The sequence below is a fragment of the Microcaecilia unicolor genome, chromosome 14, assembly GCF_901765095.1.
Source record: "Microcaecilia unicolor chromosome 14, aMicUni1.1, whole genome shotgun sequence".
Taxonomy (NCBI): Eukaryota; Metazoa; Chordata; class Amphibia; order Gymnophiona; family Siphonopidae; genus Microcaecilia; species Microcaecilia unicolor.
The window spans coordinates 50,996,989-51,016,804 of NC_044044.1; the positions used below are offsets into that span (position 1 = coordinate 50,996,989).

The window sequence follows — 19,816 nt, forward strand, 5'->3', positions numbered from 1 at the left end:
CCCACAAGGAGGAAATCGCTCTCGTGGAATGTGCTTTAAACGCTTCAGGGGGAGCCCACCCTGAAAGCAGATACGCAGAAAAGATGACTTCCCTGAGTCAACGGGCTACAGTGGCCTTAGATGCTGGGCACCCGCATCGAGGATCTGTCAACAAGACAAAAAGATGATCAGAAGTCCTGAAGTCATTTGACATCTGTAGATCCTGCAACAGAGCACTGCGGACATCCAAAAGATGTAATTGCCCAAAGGAATCCTGAAAGTCCTCCGTAGAAAAGGAAGGTAGAAAAATGGGCTGGTTTAGGTGAAACGCTGAAACTACCTTAGGCATAAAGGAAGGCACTGTACGTACCGTCACCCCGGACTCTGAGAACTGCAGAAAATGGTCCCGACAGGAAAGCGCCTGAAGCTCAGATACGCATCTAGCCCATGGCCACCAAAAAGACTGTCTTGAGAGTCACATCCTTCTCAGACGCTCGCTTAAGCGGCTCAAAAGGCGAACGCTGGAGAGCCTTCAACACCAGCCCCAGACCGGACAAGCAACCGCACGGGAGGGCGGAGCCAAAGCGCCCCTCTGAGAAATCGGGCAATGTCCGGATGAGCAGCAAGAGACATTTCCCTCGGTAGCATGCCAATGCTGCCACTTGCACCCGCAGGGAATTGTAAGCCAGGCCTTTTTGTAAGCCATCCTGCAAGAAGTCCAGGACCAGCGAGACCGTAGCATGCGCGGGTGTGACCTCTTTCGTAACACACCACTCCTCAAACTTATGCCATATCCGAGCATAGGCTGCGGAAGTAGACCGCTTGCAGGCCTACAAGAGAGTGGAGATGACCTTGTTAGAGTAGCCCTTATCTCTCAATTGCGCACTCTCAAGAGCCAGGCCGTAAGACCAAATCGGCAGGGATCCTCCATAGTCACCGGGCCTTGAACCAACAGGTTCGGAACCCGAGGCAAAGGAAGTGAAGCCTCCACCAGCATCCGGCGGAGATCTGCTTACCACGGACGCCTTGGCCAATCTGGAGCGATGAGAATCACCAATCCTCAGTGTAGTCGAATCCGCAGTAGGACTCACCCTATCAAGGGCCAAGGGGGAAACACATATAGAAGGCCCGAGGGCCAGGGTTGAGCCAGTGCATCCAACCCCGCCGAGGGAGGATCTCTCAGTCTGCTGAAAAAGCGAGGGACTTTGGCGTTTGCACTTGACACCATTAGATCCATTCCGGGAGTCCCCCATTTGGCATAAATCTGAAGAAACACTTCTTCTGCCAGTTTCCATTCCGCCGGGTCGATTTGATGCCTGCTGAGAAAATCGTCATGCACGTTGCTCTGACCTATGTGAGCTGCTGAAAGAAGCTGCAGGTGGCGCTCGGCCCAGTGGCAAATCTGAGCGGCCTCCGCGGCCAAGGCCCTGCACTGAGTGCCGCCCTGACGATTGATGTAGGCCACCGCTGTCGTGTAGTCTGACAGAACCTGGACAGCAAGCCCCTTCAAAGTCTTGTGGAAGGCCAAAAGAGCCAGGAATATCGCTCTCAGTTCCAAGCGATTGATGGACCACCCCGCTTCCACGGGTGTCCACTGACCCTGAGCATAGCTTACCTTGCAATGCGCTCCCCAGCCCAAAAGGCTGGCATCCATTATCACCAGGCACCAAGAAGGAAGCGTGAGTGGCATTCCTCGTCGCAGCATCCTGTCGGAGAGCCACCAATCCATATTGTGCCGGGCCGCAGGGAGCAACGCGAGTCTGCGTTGATATTCCTAGGAAATCAGAGACCATTGATGGATCAGGGCAATTTGCAGTGGCCTCATATGCGCTCTCGCCAAGGGAACCACTTCCAAGGTGGCCATCATCGACCCCAGCAGCTGGACAAAGTCCCAAGCTCGAGGGGAGGCATCCGCAGGAGCAGACGGACCTGATTCTGAAGCTTGCACTTCCTGTGATCGGGGAGAAAGACAAACCCCGAGGCCGTGTTGAACCAGACCCCCAAATACTCGAGAGACAGAGGGGGTTCAGGTGACTTTTGGGTATATTGACCACCCAGCCCAGAGTCTGCAGGACTGTCACCACTCTGCCTGTGGCAAGACGACTTTCGTCTGCCGAATCCGCTCCGATGAGCCAGTCGTCGAGATAAGGGTGAACTCTGATAACCTCTCGCCTGAGAAAGGCAGCTACCAACACCATTACCTTGGAAAAGGTGCGGGGAGCTGTGGCTAGGCTGAAAGGCAAGGCCCGAAACTGAAAATGCTGGCCTAACACCGTAACCGGCTGGTGCGGGGGCCAAATAGGAAAGTGCAAGTAAGCTTCTTTGAGGTCCAGAAACTCTCCTGGATGAACCGCCGCAATGACGGAGCGCAGGGTTTCCATGCGGAAGAGTCTCACTCTTAAGGCCTCATTTACTTGTCATAAGTCGAGGATTGGTCTGAAAGACCCGCCGTTTTGAGGGACCACAAAATAAATGGAGTAGCGACCGCAGCCGCGTTCGGCGGGAGGCACCAGGATCATCGCTCCGAGGTGCAGCAAGACTTGCAAGGTCTCCTCTACTGCCGCCCGTTAGACGGCAGTGCCACATCGGGACTCTAAAAACATGTCGGTAACCTTCTCTGATCAGGTCCAGGACCCACTGATCCGAAGTTATCTTGGTCCACTCCTCGAAAAAGAGGGAAAGACGTCCTCCTACTGCAGGAATAGAGGAGTGGACCGGCATCCCATCATTGTGGAGCACGCCCCTGAACTCCTGGCCGCGACTCGGCCGCTGCGGAACGTTTGTCCGAGCGAAAGGAGTCCCTCTGCTGAAAACGGGCACGTTGAGAAAACCCAGCAGAGCGCTCCAGGTGATACCTGCGAGCTTCCCGGAAGCGACGTCTGGAAGAGGAGGGAAACACAGGAACCTTGGAAGAAGGCCTCGGCCTTACCTCAGGTAACTGCTGGGGCTTAGAGTCCCCTAGGTCTTTAACAATCTTCTCCAAATCCTCTCCAAATAACAGGAGGCCCTGAAAGGGTAACCTCACTAGCCTTTGCTTAGAGGCCATGTCAGCCGCCCAATGCCGCAGCCAAAGAAGGCGGCGGGCAAAAACCGCCACAGACATCTGCTTAGCCAAAGCTCATAAAGGGCATCAGCCAAAAATTACAGAGCCGACTCCATCCGCGGGACAACCTCAGAGAGGGGGGAAAAAGGATATGCGCCACTTTCAGACGGGGACTTTACCCGTCAATGTTTAGCGTGTTTCCAACGCTCGGGGGAGGAAATAGCATCTGAAGCCATCCCCGGGGTATCAACACCCGGAGGGAACCCAGGATGCAACGCAGTGTCAGACACCTGCGGCAGAGCTCTTTTCAGCATGAAGGCCTTATGCTACAATATTACAAACTCAGGGGAGAAAAACTCACCCTGGCCCTCTGTCCCCGAATTAGGTGAAACGGAGGTTGGAGCTCCTCTGGCAGCCTCGAAACGAGGCGTCCCCCTGCACTCAGACTCCTCCGCCTTCGCGGGGGTCGAGGCATGCAGCGCTTCCAAAATGGCGCCCGCTGCCAGCTCCATCGAGCGGGACGAATCATCACTTGCCGTGCTCGTACTAGCTCGAGCGTCTAAGGAGCACGTACTGCAAAGCTCCGCTGCTGACCTGCGCTTACCACAGTGGGAGCAGCGCTTAACTCCTTCAGCAGCCATCGCCTGACTGGACGGAAATATAGCAATAAAATGGCGGCTTCGCACCAAAACTTACCCCGTTCGGAACGCTGTCCGCGGGAACCTCCCCGGAGGAGCTGGGCACCACTCTCACCTCAGAAGACCGAGTCAACGAACTCCGGTCAAGCTGCACTGAACCAGAATCTCTGGAGAAAGCCTCAGAACAGCCACGCAGTAAAAGAGCGCTCTTCGTTTTTGTTTTTTTTTAACGCTGTGAGGAAAGTTGGAGGCAGGCAGCAACAGAGGGACTCTGGGAGGAGGGGGGAATGGGTAAGGCAGGGAAAGGGCGAACCTATAAGCCTTTAAAGTGGGCACCACGGATATGAGATCCAAGATGGCTGCGTGAACTGATCGTGTGTCTCCACGCTTCCTTACCTTCTCGTGATGCCTAAACGAAGAGGGAAGGCGGCGGCGGCAGCTGCTCCCCCGAACCGAGCCCCCTCTTCGCAGATTGGCCCCATGGATTCGTTTGTGCGGACACCGACGGTGCCGATGGGATCAGTGGGTGGCAGATTGGCGGCGTCTGCTACGAATGGAGGGCTTCAGACGCTGCCCCTGCTGGAGGTTACCCTCAGCCCCAATCAACGGGCTCCTCCCCCTCAACCCCAGTGTGTTTCCTCTCCAGAGATGGCGTCGACCCCGAAGCAGCCAGAAATTGGCGCTCCGGAGCTAGCGGGAGCTGGAGAAATCAGCCTGGAGAGAGAAGGAATTGAGGGAGATAAAAGCCCTCAATTAAACTGGGAGAATACAACCTTAATTGCGGGAGGAACGAAGGAGAAGGTTATGGACTCAGAAGTGAGAAAGTTACAACCCGGAGGATTACAAACGCAAGGTACTTTATCCTTTTTAGAAGAGAGACCAGCAGAGATATCCCTGGAAAGTCTTTGGGTATCAATTACTAATCTGGGTAAAGCTATATGTCCCCAAATTCAAGGTCTTGAGTCCCGGGTAAGGAAAATTGAAGAGAAGGCTGAGGGTTTGGAACTGGAAAAAGAAGAAATGTTGGCTAAGATAAATTCAGTGACTGAAAACTCAGAGAAATCACGAGATTTGCAAATAAATATTGTAAAAGATGTTTCTAACTTGAGAAGAAAAATTGAAAACCTGGAACATGCTCAAAGATCAAAAAATCTGAGATTTTTGAATTTCCCTAGGGTAGTTACGACTACTCCTAGAGAAATGATAAATAGATATTTGAAAGAAATTCTGGGTTTTACAGATGACATTTTACCTCCAATGACTCAAGTATATTATTTACCTAATAAGAATTTTGATGAACCTGAACAACAAATGGATCAATCACTGGATGTTTCCGCAATTTTAGAAACACCAACAGCAGATTTAACAACTTCCGCAACTTTACTAGTTACTTTGGCTTTAGCCATGGATAAAACTTTAATTATGAAAAAATTCTTTAAAAGTAGAAAGATTTCCTAGGACTTAAGGTCCGTATATTTCCGGATGTATGTAAAGATACCCAAAAGAGGCGTAGACCGTTTCTTTTGATAAAACCAGAAGTGCTTCAACTGGGAGCTACTTTTATGTTACGATTTCCTTGTAAATGCATAATTTGTCATCAATCGGTTAAATATGTTTTTTATGAATCTGTTCAATTATCTGAATTCATAGCCGCCAGAAGTTCTATGAGGCAAAGCTCTTAAATGGAAAAGGACACTGTCACATAGATCGGCTCTTTTTTCCTTTATTTAATTTAGTTATAATCACTCTTAGTAGTAAATCTTGGATCAGAATTTGTGGACTTGAGTGTACTTAGTCATAAAGTTAATTTTGGAATGAGTATTTCTTTGTAAAATTGATGAAGGTACCTTTTCTGTTTCAAATGCATCATTTGTTTAAAATTTTTTGAAACTAATAAACATAATTAAATAAAGTGGGCACCACCAGCCACAACACCCCTACTCAACTGGCAAAGCACAGGAGCCACCCCAGGCAGAAATCCAGGAGCCGATCAAGCTATGTCCACACCTGCTGGGAGATAGAGAAATACTGAAGGCAGATGGGGCTAGCCGTCCAAGGGTCACTGTGGTTCTTCAGTGTTTTCTATGTCCACCTACTGGTAGGCGGATACAACCCATCAGTTAATGGATTCATCTGCTGTTGATGACAAGGTAAGTACCCTTGCGAACTAGAACTTCGCACAAGCATAAATCGATACCATGGTTCAACGATGAATTGAAAACACCAAAAAACACACACCAGGAAACTCGAATGAGCATGGAGAAAAACAAAAGATGAACACACACTTAACACATGGAAACAAATACAAAGACGCAATAAGACAGACCAAAAGGTCATTCTATAAAACTAAAACAGGGACAGATTACAAAGACACTTTACCAACTGGTGAACAAGCTCCTAGACACCAACCTGGTCACTATAAAGAATACAGACATCCCATCTGCAGATGATCTTGCTAAGTATTTCAACAAAAAAGTTGTAAAACTTCACAACACGCTACCTCAGGACACCACCGACATCGATAACTTCCTTAATGAGCTGGACCCAACCACTGGAGAATACCCGGCTGACCGGACTTGGTCAAACTTCACCCTCCTTACCGTCGAAACAGTTACCCAGGCTATCAGCAGGTTCTCCAACATACACTGTAAACTAGATATCTGTCCCAGCTACCTACTGAAATCCGTCCCTGACCGCTTCATAGGAGACCTCACATCCCATCTAAATTAAATGCTTCAGCAAGGTCTCTTCCCTAAGGAAAATGGCAACATCCTACTCACCCCGATACCAAAAGATACCAAGAAAAAAACCAAATGAAATCACCAACTACCATCCAGTAGCATCGATCCCTCCCACTGGCAAACTGATGGAAAGCATGGTAACCAAATAACTTACAGATTACATAAACAAATACTCAATGATACATGAATCGCAGTCAGGTTTTCACCCCCTCCACTGTACTGAAACAGTACTTTTTTGTTACATTTGTACCCCGCGCTTTCCCACTCATGGCAGGCTCAATGCGGCTTACATAGGGCAATGGAGGGTTAAGTGACTTGCCCTCCTAGCCAAATTCAAACAGGAAATAGCAATAGGCAAAAACACCCTTCTCCTCCAATTCGATATGTCTAGCGCATTCGACATGGTAAACTATAATATATTAATTAGATTAGTACTAGATACTAGATACATTCGGGATTGTCGGGATTGGTGGAAACATACTTAACTGGATCAAGGGCTTCCTAACCACAAGAGCATACTAAGTAAAATCAAACTCAAGCATATCACCACCGTGGAAAGCAGACTGTGGAGTACCGGAAGGATCACCGCTATCACCGATACTCTTCAACCTAATGATGACCCCACTAGCCAAGTCCTTATCCAACCAAGGCCTAAACCCCTCCATATACACAGATGATGTTATTATATACATTCCATACAACAGCAAACTGACAGAAATCACCAACGAAATCAAGCTCAGCTTGAACATCATGGACTCTTCGGCAAATGCATTTCAACTAAAACTCAATAAAGAAAAAACTCATTGTCTCATCCTCTCATCCCAACACAGCGCGGACAACCCCACAAGTACCAACATCCCAGACCACACCCTTCCTATTTCAGACAGCCTGAAAATCCTTGGTGTAACAATAGACCGCAACTTAACATTAGAGAGCCAAGTGGCATCCACAACAAAAAAAATGTTCCACTCAATGTGGAAACTCAAACGCCTGAAACAAGTCTTCCCGAGGAAAACATTTCGCAACCTGATACAATCAATGGTGCTATGCCACATAGACTACTGCAATGGAATTTATGCAGGATGCAAAGAACAAACCTTAAAGAAACTCCAGACCGCTCAAAACACGGCAGCTAGGCTTATATTTGGAAAAACGCAATTTGAAAGTGCAAAACCTCTCTGCGAAAAACTACATTGGCTCTCAACCAAAGAACGCATTACCTTCAAAATCTGTACCCTGGTCCACAAAACTATCTACGGTAAAGCCCCGGGATACATGACAGACTTAATCGACCTACCATCTAGAAACACATCAAAATCAACATAATCATACCTAAATCTGCACTACCCAAGCTGCAAAGGACTTAAATACAAATCAATTTATGCAACCAGCTTGTCCTACATAAGCACACCTGTGGAACGAATTACCAAAAGCCTTGAAAATGACTTATGACAACCTACACTTCCGGAAATCACTAAAAACCAACCTGTTCAAAAAGGCTTACCGTACCGATCCTACTTAAATGCCTGATCCCTGCAACACAGCAAAACTAAAGTACGTAATGGACAAAACTCAACTCTCCCGTTATATGATTCCCTAATGTGGCTATGCCACATGATCTCTATCTTACCACAACATCACTTTGTATTTGTTCTCACCGGAGTCTGCAAGTGCCTCTCCGGTACTATGTAAGCCACACTGAGTCTACAAATAGGTGAGAAAATGTGGGGTACAAATGTAACAAATAAATAAATAAAACGTGCTTGAAAATAAAAAGCATGAAGACTATGATCATTTATAGAAAGGAGCAGTCATTTAGGGGAATATGGCATGGTAAAAGTTGATAAATAATCCAGAAGTCCAACTGTACATGGGCTTGGAAACATTTCAACAAATTAGAGTAGCAGTACAGGTTAACACTTTCAGCACTATTCACTGATGAAATTAGTGAAGAAAGCCAAGAGGCATATTCAACTGGATCTGCATGCTTGGCTTACTAGGAGGGAGTCCTGCATCTCAATCTACAGTGGCACCATCAAGAGTCACTATTTCACCTTGGCCAAAGCATGGCACCTAGGACAGAAGTGATGGGAATGATTTAAGAGGACACCAACAGGTACAAGTTAAAGCTCCCCTGGCTACCATAAGAAAACAGGATACACATGGGTTCTGAATGGCTGGTAAATGGGGAACAGAGAGTCCACATTCTTATTTGTTAGTGTACACAGCTGACAGGTATTGCTTCTTGATCTGAATGTAAAGAAAGCCACCAATAGCATAAAGAACTGTAAACAGAAATAGAAGGTACAACCATTTTATTATGCACACTGCCCAGCTACTAGTTTCTCCTACAGTAAAGGATTTTACTGTCCAATTTTCAGATCAGAAGAATTAGCACAGCTGGCATTCTTAACTCTTCACCAAGCTCTTCAAGGAATCAAAGACAACACAGTCTGTAAAGAGAAACTGAGCTTCTACAAAAAAAGTTTTATTCCTACTTCTAAGAAAAACACTTTCTAATGTAAGAATGAAACATTACTTATGTTGACCATACATATTTTTATAACTCTTTCAGCCATTAAAGAACCATACAGTAAAACATCTGTCTCCACACAAGAAAGCTAGGTGAGAGAACTAATGAACTCTTTTAAAAAGAGTAGCCTAACGGTTAGAGCAGTGGGCTGAAAACCAGGAAAGCCAGGGTTCAGATTCCACCGACACTCCTTGTGATCTTGGGCAAGCAACTTAAACCTCCACTGGCTCAGAGACAAACTTAGATTGCAAACCCTCTGGAGCCAGGGAAATAAACATCTTTGTCTTTTTAGTAGTGTATTAGCTGAAGGCACATGAGCTAAACCCCCCTTTTCTAAACATAAGTGCACAGGAGACAGCCCTGGAGCCTCAAGACTGTAAGCACCTCACATGCTTCCAAAAATAGAGGCTGGTGGCATCTTACAGACTAATTTATTGAGGCATGTGCTTTTGAGTCCACTTCGTCAGATGTACACAGCATAGCTGGGTGGGTTAATATACATGAAGGTGGAGTGGCTGTGGCATGGGGACAAGAGGGAATTCAGAGAAGACACTGAGAAGTGTGTAGCAGAGTATAGAAAGAGAGGGTAACAGCACAAAATTAAGCTGACAACTGCAGAGGATCAGAGAGGCCATGTGTTTTACAACTCTTTTTGATAAAAAATGTATTTCACGTAATATTCCATAGCCTGCCTGCCTGGTGTGGATAGATATCTACATCATGTTTGACAGACCACTGAAAGACTGCATGCAGAATACCAAACTTTGTCATTTCAAGATGATTGCATAAACCAAAGCACCAGGCAAATCATACTGGCATGGCTATCAGGAAATGAAATAAGAAAAACATGTGTAACATATCTAGGAAAATGAAAAGACCGGTGTTAATTGTGATCATGTCCCTGTTTTTAATAGCACACTGCTGCCACTTTCTTCTTGAAAAGAATCATAAAACAAGTCCCAAACTCCAGTGCTAGATTACACAGTGAACTCAACATATTCATCTGGAAGACTATACTCCTAATATTTCACTTTTATATGTGAATATAATGAAAAAGTTGTATGCCTGAGAGGTCCAGAAAAATAACCAAGCAGTTGTATTTACTCTTTCCACACTGAAAAGTGTATGAAAAGCACAATACTCCGAGTCATCTAACATACTTGCAGGAAGGACTTAATAACTCATCACTCCCAGTCAGTCTCTTCTGCTGACACTCTTGCAACCACATGTGCCTTTTCTGTAATATACAACACAGTGTTTTTGTTTTCATGTTCTAGGCCTGCTGTTCCCCCTCCATGATCCTTCAGGTACAGCAACGTGTAACCCTGATGACATAAAAACCAAGTAGCAGCTAAGATAGATAGGGTCCAGGAACAGGTCAATTTAATCTAAAACAAACAAAATTCAGTAAACTAAACGTGAATAAAACGCATATATAACTACAAATCCCTGCAGCAAACCAACCTTAACTGGAAGCTCCTCTTGCTTTATATCCTTTGAAGCTGATGCAGGGATTTAAAAAAAAAAAAAAAAAGAAACGTCTTACTCTATTTCTCTCGTTTATAAACTAACAAAGTCATTTTCTTTGCATTTCTGTACTGAAAGGCGTTATCTTTCTTTTAATTATGAGGATGAGAGCAAAGTAGCCCAAACCTTTTCAAATGCAATCGAGTTTCAGCAATCCCAAACCCTTCCTAGTTCATAACCCAACGTAATAACTACAATTTCTGGGGAAACACTGGTTTTCCTACTCCCCAACCCCTCTCTCCCAAGACCCAACCTGGGGGCTCAGAATTCGAATTCCACTCCCTTGGTTACGGATTTCAACCATTTGAAATGTGTCTGATTTCACGTACATACGCTCAATTCACACTTTTTTAATTCTACTTCTGATGTTCCAGCTGTCCCTTCTTTATAACTTCGCCTGTCAAATACATCTATTTTTTTATGTCCCCTAACAGAAATAATCAATGATACACCGGGAAAACCCGGAAATACTAAAGGTGCCTTTTTTTTTCCTTCTCCCTCTCTCGACCTGACAGAGGCTGATTTTTTCTTTTCTTATTTTTCAAACTCTGTCCCCACCGAGAGAACGCAAGATTGAGGAGAGGAGCAACGGCCAATCCCTCCTCGTCCTCAGTAAGCTACAAAGATGCCCTGGATCTGCCATCTCTCCCTCCTCAGTCTGGCATGTCTCCCCTTCCCCTCCCTGCCCGCGAGCCGGTGCTTCTCCCTCGAACACCCCCCCGCCGTCAAACTCAGTTGCCCACCGACAATCTCACAGCCTCCCTTCTCCGGTGCCCCCCGTCCCCTATGACACACAACTTCTCTCCTCTCTCCGTTTGAGGCGTCCCGTCTCGCCGGAAACAGGAAGTCGCGTCAGAGGAGGGGCGGGACGCCGGAGAAGAAAAGCTCTGGTAGGGCCTATCGCGAGCGCCCTCCGAAGACAAGTTGGAAGGAGAGAGCTGCGCCTACCCGGGGTTCTCCGAGTCGTCCAACCACTGCTTTCGCCTTCCTTCAAGAATTCTCTAGCCAGGCCAAGGCTACGCCTCACACTGACACCTACATGGAGTGAGTGTGGACCAGTAAACGTCAGAGAGGACGCCTGATCTACCAGCGCATGCGCGCGCTGCCCGACGCTGCGCGTAGAGGTCGCCGCCTTGGCCACACCCACGTCACGTGCCAATAGATCAGGTGACCACTTGGAATGTTGCGGTCCCTGCAGTATTGAAGCGGAGCCTTGGAGGATTTGGTTCCCGGTGCTGGGTTTGCCGCTGAAGCCGTGAGTGTTAATGCACCGGGATTCGGTTTCTTTTTTTTTACTTGCGCCAGTCTACGAATAATTTTATGCATGATTAGTTCGTAACTGCCTATGAATGGTTTTATTATTTAGTTCTTGTATCTTTTTTTGTGCTACTTTGCTCTTGCTTGAGATCTTGTTTATGGTACTGTAAACCTTGCCTGTTTTATTTATTGTAACGTTGCACCACACTAAACTCTCTTTATTATAAATACTTGTGCCTTATACCAGCTATTAACTTTAAACATTAAAACACTCATTCATCACCTTTCAACCACCACTCACCCTATGTACTAGTTATCTAAAATGTCTTTAGAAATGTAAATATCAAACCATTATCCTGTTCAGAAGGAATGGATCCTAAGGAGCTTAGCCGAGATTGGGTGGCAGAGCTGGTGGCGGGAGGCGGGGATGGTGCTGGGCAGACTTATATGGTCTATGCCCTGAAAAGGACAGGTACACAAAAGTATCACATATGAGTTTATCTTGTTGGGCAGACTGGATGGACCATGCAGGTCATTTTCTGCCGTCATCTACTATGTCTATATCTACGGTCTATACCAGAGCCGGTGATGGGAGGCGGGACTAGTGGTTGGGAGGCGGGAAATACTGCTGGGCAGACTTATATGGTCTGTGCCCTGAAAAGGACAGGTACAAATTCAAGGTAAGGTATACACATATGAGTTTGTCTTGGGCAGACTGGATGGACCATGCAGGTCTTTTTCTGCCGTCATCTACTATGTCTATATCTACGGTCTATACCAGAGCCGGTGATGGGAGGCGGGACTAGTGGTTGGGAGGCGGGAAATACTGCTGGGCAGACTTATATGGTCTGTGCCCTGAAAAAGACAGGTACAAATTCAAGGTAAGGTATACACATATGAGTTTGTCTTGGGCAGACTGGATGGACCATGCAGGTCTTTTTCTGCCGTCATCTACTATGTTACTATTTATGTTACTATGTATTATACATGAAAAAAATTCTGCTTCATCACGTTAGGGGAACCAAACGTGATGAAGCAGAATTTTTTTCATGTATAATGGTTTGATATTTAAATTTCTAAAGACATTTTATATAACTAGGACATAGAGTGAGTAGTGGTTGAAAGGTGATGAATGAGTGTTTTAACGTTTAAAGTTAATAGCTGGTATAAGGCACAAGTATTTATAATAAAGAGATATTTGCATATATAAGTTGGAGTTTAGTGTGGTGCAATGTTGTTTATATACTCCGACTGAATTGGGGGGTTTTTTCCCCCCTTTTTTGTAAGTTTATTTATTGTAAGCCACATTGAACTTGAGTTTGGAATAATGTGGATATAAATTTCTAAACGTAGACAGGCTACAATGACCGGCTTAAATTCATAAGCCAAACATTTACAATAAAGCTGAATTTGGTATTTAATAATTTGTGTAGTTAACTAGAAATCCAGTAATGCTTATACTAGGCTATAACTCCTGCCAAGAGATATCTTTCGAACCCTGATACATTCAATGGTCCTCAGCCACATCGATTACTGCAGTGGAATATTTGCTGGCTGGGTACACACTATATTCTGAAGAAGCTCCAGATGGTCCAAAACACCGCGGCCAGACTAATCTTTGGAAAATCTTGCTTCGATAGTGCACAGCCTCTCCGTGAGAGCCTTCGCTGGCTACCCATTAATGACCGCATTGAATTCAAAATCTGTGCTTTAACACACAAGATCATTTACGGAGAAGCGCCAGTCTACATGTGTGATTTGATTGATTTACCTCCCAGAAATTCATCAGTGTCCTCTCGTATTTATCTTATTCTGCACTATCCCTATTGCAGGAATCTAAAATATAAGTCAATCTACGCTTCTTCCTTTCCGTTCATCAGCCCGCAATCCTGGAATGCTTTGCTGAGACTACTGAAAGAGACATCGGATCACTAAACATTTTAGAAATTACTAAAAACTTATCTGTTTAGTAAGGCATATCCCAAAGACCACAATACTCTTTAATCCCCTATTTCCATTCTGTTTGATTACCCGCATTTGGCCTTATGTCTGTTTCCCTCTTGTTGCTCCTGTATTTATTTTTATTACATTTGTACCCCGCGCTTTCCCACTCATGGCAGGCTCAATGCGGCTTACATATTATATACAGGTACTTATTTGTACCTGGGGCAATGGAGGGTTAAGTGACTTGCCCAGAGTCATAAGGAGCTGCCTGTGCCTGAAGTGGGAATCAAACTCAGTTCCTCAGGACCAAAGTCCACCACCCTAACCACTAGGCCACTCCTCCACTGTTGCTACTATTGGAGATTCCACTAGCAACATTCCATGTAGAAGTCGGCCCTTGCAGATCACCAATGTGGCCGTGCAGGCTTCTGCTTCTGTGAGTCTGACGTCCTGCACGTACGTGCAGGACGTCAGACTCACAGAAACAGAAGCCTGCGCAGCCTTCTAAATGGAATGTTGCTAGTGGAATAGCAACATTCCATGTAGAATCTCCGATAGTAGCAACATTCCATGTAGAATCTCCAATAGTATCTATTTTATTTTAGTTACATTTGTACCCCACGCTTTCCCAATCATGGCAGGCTCAATGCGGCTTACATATTATATACAGGTACTTATTTGTACCTGGGGCAATGGAGGGTTAAGTGACTTGCCCAGAGTCATAAGGAGCTGCCTGTGCCTGAAGTGGGAATCAAACTCAGTTCCCCAAGACCAAAGTCCACCTATTCACATCCATATTCTTTTATTAAGCTGCTTACGCTATTGTCTTTGTTAATTTTTATATAACTATTTTATCCTGCTGTACTATGTAATTTCTTGTAACTTTATTAGCCACATTGAGCCCGCACAAGCTGGGAAAATGTGGGATATAAGTGTACCAAATAAATAAATTATATTTTTGCTGTCCAATTTAATATTAATTTTCCTTTCATTTCTAGGACTCACTGTAGAAGATGGAAGTGATGGACTCAGACAGATATCCATGGAGTTTAAAAAAAAGTTGTTGGCCTTTATCAGACAATAGTCCACACCACCTCAAGCATGCACTCAAAGGTCAATGTGAACTTGACCGATGAGCAAGAACAGCAGATATGTCTCAAAAGGTGGGAGAGAAACTTCGTAGAAGTAGTGAACCGGCAGGTGCCAATGCATAAGTACATAAGCATCACCATGCTGGGACAGACCAAGGGTCCATCGAGCCAAGCACCCTGTCACTGACAGCGGCCAAAAGAACAAGCAATTTGTCCCGCCCATCCTAGAAATACTGTATTATTCCCTCATCCATTCAATAACATTCTATGGCTTTTTCCTCCAGGAAGCCGCCCAGCCCTTTTTTGAAGTCCGCTAAGTTAACCGCCTTAACCACCTTTTCCGGCAGTGAATTCCAGAGTTTAACTAAACGTTGAGTGAAGAAAAAGTTCCTCAGATTTATTTTAAATTTACCACATTGCAGCTTCTTCGCATGCCCCCTTGTCCTAGTATTTTTGGAAAGGGTAAACAAACGCTCCACATCAACCTGTTCCATTCCACTCATCTTATAGACCTGTATCATATCTCCCCTCAGCCGCCTTTTCTCCAAGCTGAAGAGCCCCAGCCTCTTCAGCCTATCCTGATAGGGAAGTCATCCCATCCCCTATATCATCTTTGTCGCCCTTCTCTGCACCTTTTCCAATTCCACTATGTCTTTTTTGAGGTGCGGCGACCAGAATTGAACACAATACTCAAGGTGCGGTCGCACCATGGAGCGATACAATGGCAGAATAATATCCTTATTTTTGTTTTCAGTCCCTTTCCTGAGCCCATAGGCCGAGCCCCCTCCCTGCCCATCTTCAAATCCTTGCTCAAAGCCCACCTCTTCAATGTCGCCTTCGGCACCTAACCACCATTATACCTGTATTCAGGATATCTAGACTGCCCCAATTTGATTGACTGCACATTTTGTCCTTTAGATTGTAAGCTCCTTTGAGCAGGGACTGTCCTTCTTTGTTAAACTGTACAGCGCTGCGTAACCCTAGTAGCGCTTTAGAAGTGTTAAGTAGTAGTAGTACTTTCCTAATGATACCCAACATTCGATTTGCTTTCCTAGCCGCAGCAGCACATTGAGCAGAAGTTTGGAGGTGGACAGTGTTGTGGGGGGTTTTTCTTGATGTATTTTTTTAATGCAATTTTCATATTACAGAATATGCTTGTACAGAAAAATGCTAAATATACAAACTATCCTATATAATAAAACCCACCCTCAATGTTCTGAGGTCACTGACGTCACTGTCAGTTCCTCCGGGCACTTCCTTCCGGTTCGAAGGGTTCGTGGTGGTGAAGCCACCGAAATCAGTGTTGGGGCCCCGCCCTCGCGTCAAACGTGATGATGTCGAGGGCGGAGCTATGGCGTCAGTGGCTTCACAACCAACGAATCACCACATCGAAGGTGGCGTTCGCGTGCGTTGACGAGGTCCGCAACAATGGCGGTCAGTGCCTTCACAACGCCGAAGGGGTGAGCGGGGGGGGGGGGGGGAAGGAAAACCTTGCTAGCGCCCATTTCATTTGAGCCAGAAACGGGCATGTTTTACTAGTTATAAATAAAATTACATATGCTATTGAGATACTTCTATTTCTTAATTATATCAAGCTCGTGCTTGGAGGAAAACCAGGACAGAAAATTGAGAAGAAATAAGTCCACTATAATAGACAAAAAGTAGTAAAAAGGCACTATGTTCCAGGAGCATTTAGATTTACAACAGAAACAAATCTAAAACATGATCTACACTCAAAGCTTCCCTCTTACTATTAATAAAGGTGACTGGAGCTTTGAAAAATATGTTTCACAGAACCATGTTTGACTATACATGTTGGGTTGGGGGCTGTTTATTTTTTGTGCTAATAAGTATATCTTTTTGAATCAACCAAAGGACAATATGTGTTATAAAGGGACATAAGTACATGGACAAGTTCATAGGAAATACTGATTTAAGGTCTCTTCTTTGATTTATGTGGTGATATAATCAATTTTGTATGTGAATCAATGTTTGTTCTTAAAGGGATATGCGATTGCATGAGTGGGGAAGTGAAAGGTTTGGATGAGTGAGTTCCGGAATCAGCATAGGTGACTGTTGTTAGATTTATGATTATATTCAATAAAAGGAATGAAATATTAAGGAAGTACGTGCTTGTGAAAATGACTATACATGAGCACAGAATTTGACAGAAATTTAAAGGATGTTCAGACTTGTACAAAATATCATACCAAGTTACAGATCCACACGGTACATCTGTCACCAGTACAATAAGGAGACTGATCAAGGACGCTCTGGCTCTCCAGCTAGACCCACTCGCCATGCAGCTTTACTGACTTGTAGGAGGCTTTTGTAGTTAGCCTCAGTTTGCTGTAGCTGATGTAACTAACACAGGCTACATGTAGTCAGCTGGAATGGACAGAGCACCTGCCTGCTTTTGAGGATGTATTTTATTAAACGTCATCTGCCATTTGGATGCCCAGTGTCCCCATCTCATACGGTCCTCTTCTAAGTTTTCACAATCCTCTTGTGATTTAACAACTTTGTGTCATCAGCAAATTTAATTACCTCACTAGTTACTCCCATCTCTAGATCATTTATAAATACGTCACAAAGCAGCGGTCCCGGTACAGACTCCTGCAAAACCCCACTATCTACCCTTCTCCATTGAGAATACAATTATTAGCTTATCATCTTTCACTGTGCACGGAAATGTCATCAGTGGTGCGACTTGGCCCCGCCCACTCTGTCCATCACTTTTGCCTGTTCAAACAAAAAAGCGTGCCAAGAATGAGGAAGGCTTTTTGCAGTCTACTATCCTCTACTGTGGTTTTCATCCTGACTGGTAACATCTTATTTCAGCAATGCTATTATCTCACTCTTTCACTGTGCACGACAGCATCTCTGGTGGTGCGTCTGGGCCCCACCTACTCTGTCATCACTTCCTGCCTGTTCAAGCACAAAAGCATTCCATGATGGGTATGTCCTGCCCCTTTGTGGCGAACTATTTGTCAGTCCCCTTATTGAAACAAATTAGTTGAAAGATAGTCTTTCCTGGTAAAAGAAGCCTCTCTATCCAATGCTAGAAACTGCTTCCAGATGCAAACTTTTGTGCAGTTTAAGTTTGATTTTATTTTTGGAATATATTTTAGTAATGTTATGTATGACTGTATTAACAAGATTTATTGTATGTACTTCACTGAAGGCTGGTAGGTTCCTTTACTTTAAATATATATTGTGGTGAGAGAATTTTGTGACATTATGGCCACAAAGCTAAGCTGTTTGGCATGCTTTGTTTTTTTTAAATCTTCTGGGAAACAGCAATATCTGCTATGGAGGCATATTTTCAAAGCACTTAGCCTTCCAAAGTTCCATAGGTTTCTATGGAACTTTGGAAGGCTAATTTCTTTGAAAATATGCTTCATGGTGTTGGTTGGGAGATACTGACACTTATACCCCACTTGCATCTTCCAAAAATACATCATGTATCTCGCGGTCATAATGCTTTACTTGACCTGAATTGGTTATGCCAAATTTATTGAAGTGATGTCATCACGACTGACATGGAAGAATCAGCACAACAGATTTACAAATTTGAAACAATGGCTATTTTGCATCCCAGTTGACCAGAGTATTATTATTATTAGCATTTGTATAGTGCTACCAGATGCATGCAGCACTGAACACCTGACACAGAGAGACAGTCCCTGCTCAATAGAGCTTACAATCTAAAAATACAGACAGACAAGACAATTAAGGGCGAGGGAAGTACTGAGTGAGAAAGGAAGAAGGGGAGGGCAATTGAGTAGTGGCTAGGAGCCAAAAGCAGTGGTGAAAAGGTAGGGCATATACAAGAGGTTAGTTCAACTTATGTCAGTTTATTATATTAACGCCAGATCTGTAGTAAAGCAAGTACAATAAGGACTGGATAGCGGAAGAACAACTAGGCCTGGTGGTCATTTCACAAACCTGGCTACAACTTTCTGATGATCTGTTACCAGTGACCTGTGTCCAAATAGATATAAGATGATTAACCAACCCAGGGGAATAAGGAAGGGAGGCTAATGCAAATTCATGGATGACTGGGGAAATTTGGAAGCAGTGGCTAAAGAAGTTAGACACTAGAATGTGGGCAGAAAAGCTCAGATTTTGTTGCTGTGTGATAATTGTGCTGCACATAGTGATGATGTCAGGCTGTCTAACATCAAGGTAGTCTTCCTGCCACCAAACACTACCTCTCTGATCCAACCTATGGATCAGGGCATAATAGCCAATTTCAAACAACATTATTGGGCTCTTGTGCTACGTCTTCTGATGAGCATTATGGATGACCAGACTGGCAAGGATAAACGTGCTGTTGAACTGGCCAGTAATCCCACTGTTGGATTCCCTAAATATGCAGAAAGAAGCCTGGAATCATGGGATAGGAGGAAATGTCCTATTGTGGATTAAAAACTGTTTGAAGGATAGGAAACAGAGAGTGGGGTTAAATGGACAGTATTCACAATAGAGAAGGGTAGCTAGTGGGGTTCCTCAGGGGTCAGTGCTAGGACCGCTGCTTTTTAATATATTTATAAATGATTTAGAGATGGGAGTAACCAGCGAGGTAATTAAATTTGCTGATGACACAAAGTTATTCAAAGTCGTTAAATCGCGGGAGGATTGTGAAAAATTTCAAGAGGATCTTACAAGACTGGGTGTCTAAATGGCAGATGACATTTAATGTGAGCAAGTGATGCATGTGGGAAAGAGGAACCCGAATTATAGCTAAGTCATGCAAGTTTCCACGTTAGGAGTCACAGACCAAGAAAGGAATCTAGGTGTCGTCGTTGAAACCTTCTGCTCAGTGTGCTGCTGTGGCTAAGAAAGCAAATAGAATGTTAGGTATTTTTTTTTTTTTTTTATTGGTCCACTTGTATCCCACATTTTCCCAGCTTATGCGGGCTCAATGTGGCTAACAAAGTTACAATAAAATTACCTTATACAATAACAAAAATTGACAAGAGAAGCTAACAGAAGGAAAGGACCGGATAAACTAACAAAACGGGAAAAGAATAAGGGAGTTAAACGGCATTGTTGACTTC

General features: G+C 44.6%; 1 protein-coding gene and 1 long non-coding RNA gene across 8 annotated transcripts in view; one reads left to right on the plus strand and one right to left on the minus strand.

The window, feature by feature from the left end:
- DEDD (death effector domain containing) overlaps positions 1 to 11,547 on the minus strand; it is a 35,043-nt gene extending 23,496 nt beyond the window's left edge. Inside the window, exons 1-2 of one of the 7 annotated variants that reach the window (XM_030187638.1) lie at positions 11,410 to 11,547; positions 10,399 to 10,436 (exon numbers count right to left, since the gene is read on the minus strand). The gene's annotated coding sequence lies outside the window, so the exon portion shown is untranslated. The other 6 variants (XM_030187643.1, XM_030187641.1, XM_030187637.1 and 3 more) reach the window with 6 other exon arrangements.
- An 85-nt stretch (positions 11,548 to 11,632) lies between these two features.
- Positions 11,633 to 14,712, plus strand: LOC115457931. The gene is made up of 2 exons (XR_003940017.1): positions 11,633 to 11,716; positions 14,661 to 14,712. It is a non-coding gene; the product is annotated as an uncharacterized LOC115457931 (long non-coding RNA).
- Positions 14,713 to 19,816: the final 5,104 nt, after the last annotated feature.